We start from the raw sequence: 2,500 nt of genomic DNA on the forward strand, positions 1-2,500 counted from the left end.
GTAGAACACTGTCTTCATCACTCACAATGAGAAGAAAAAAATTGCCGGCGGAAATCTGCTATTTTCAGAAAGTGACACAGTTGTATGACAAAGTATTAACTGAGATTCAGGCGGCTAGGGTGCAGGTGGCTGACAGGAGGGAGGTCTCAAACGCTATGAGATCTCTATGCCAGCTATAATTTTTACCTGATCTCTGAAAGCATTTGTTTCTACAGTTTAATCAATGTTGTTAAAATCTCTCTAATCTATCTATTATCTGATTTCATCATGAATCTAGAATAATGCTATTGCATAACTATAAAATAACATTTACACTGACTTTTCCCAACTGGGTCAAATAAGTCATTAAAATCCACTTGTGGAAAAGTGCACTTTCACCCAATGAAAACGTCATCCACAACCACCAGCCATGCATACCACAAGACATACTGTACAAGGTGTACCATTTTAAAGTTTCACTCTTATGGACATTTTCATTCAATATTGTCTGCTGTTGCTGTCATTTCTTTGATTTAAAAAATAAAAATGATAATAATAAAATCATCATCATCATCATCATCATCATCATGATCATCATCTCCTCTCCCACCTTTGTGTGCCCCAGTGGCTCACCAGTTAGTGCACATATAGGCTTTGATGCCGGACTGTGTCCCGGGTTTGATTCCCGAGCCCGGCGACGGATTTGCTGCATCACTCCCCAACTCTCTCCCCTGTTCCCTGTCTCTCTCCAAAGCGCAAAAACGAATATTATTTCTTTTAAATAAAAATACAATGCCATCTTTGGTCACCTGGGGATGGTGCTGGGGGAAAGCTCATGGGGTCACTCAAATGGTTAAGGATAATTCTCTGGGGAGCAGACATGCGCTCAGAACGTTTCATGACAATCTACCCTTTACATTTTGAGAAATTTGGTGTACAAGTTAAATGTTTGGCCTGAGGGTGAAGCAAGAGGAAAGGCCATGGGGTCACCAATATAAATAGGGTTCCTGCTCCAGGGAACATTGATGCAGTTTTTTTTCCTCTTTTTTTAACGTTTTGTTTATACATTTTTGATTTTTTTTGCACTCAGCTAGTTTAATGGGAATCTGCCCATTACACTTCGAGATACTTAGTGTGCAAATGAACATTTTAGCCTAAAGGTGGTGGTCTGGTGGTTTTAGAGGAAGAAAGGCCATGTGGTCACATACGTCATAGGATTCATCCTCCAGGTCGCATGCATGCACTCAGCAACTTTCTTAGTGATCCACCCATTAGATTTTGATATCTCTTGTGTGAATGTGGGCACACTTAGATGCCTACAGATATCAGTGTATAATAATACTATAGGAGAGAAAAAAATACTTGAACACCGCAAAATCATAAGCGTTAATTTAACCATGTTAACCCAGGCATGGCATCCCTATTTTGGGCATGTCCTTATAGGCGAAGATTTTCAAAAATGTCAGAAAATAGCCAATCTACAAGCTCACAATGCTTTGCAATGCCCATACACAGGATTTAGCAGTGCAGGCCTTCACTGTGCCTGGGGCTGGGATGGACTAACATGACTCTACAGTATGTGTGATATAGTGGAGGTAGTGTGCTGAGCACATGACTATGGCTCATCCTGACCAGCTGTAGTCATGCTGTTATTATAAACCACATCAGTCACCATCAGCCATGTAGTGACGATGGTGAGAAATGATTAATGATTATAACTCATGTGAAATACCACCACTCTCCCTCACTCCAACATTCCTCTCTTCCTCCTTCCCATCCTCTCATTCTCTCTCTCTCTCTCGTTCTCCATCTCTCTCCTTTATTTCTTTCAGTTCCTCTCAAGCTATGACTTGCACTCAGTTGACCCCGCACGCACACACGCACGCACGCACGCACGCACGCACGCACGCACGCACGCACGCACGCACGCACGCACGCACGCACGCACGCACGCACGCACGCACGCACGCACGCACGCACACACACACACACACACACACACACACACACACACACACACACACACACACACACACACACACACACACACACACACACACACACACACACACACACACACACACACACACACACACACACACACACACACACACACACACACACACACACACACACACACACACACACACACACACACACACACACACACACACACACACCTCGTCCTCCGGGAGTAGAAAGGCAGGGGGGGGAGGATCAGGAGTGAATGTGCACATGCTTGTACTGTGTATCAGAGTGAATGTACAGTATGTGAGTTGGTGCATATACAAGTGTGTAAGTGTATATTTACATGTGTGTGTGAATGTGTGTGTGTGTGTGTGTGTGTGTGTGTGTGTGTGTGTGTGTGTGTGTGTGTGTGTGTGTGTGTGTGTGTGTGTGTGTGTGTGTGTGTGTGTGTGTGTGTGTGTGTGTGTGTGTGTGTGTGTGTGTGTGGTGTGTGTGTGTATATCCAACAGTAACAATGTGATTCCAATTGTTGCCAGGGTGCAGTTTGTCTGTC

Source organism: Gymnoscopelus braueri (assembly GCF_963280865.1).
Source record: "Gymnoscopelus braueri genome assembly, chromosome: 13".
Classification (NCBI taxonomy): Eukaryota; Metazoa; Chordata; class Actinopteri; order Myctophiformes; family Myctophidae; genus Gymnoscopelus; species Gymnoscopelus braueri.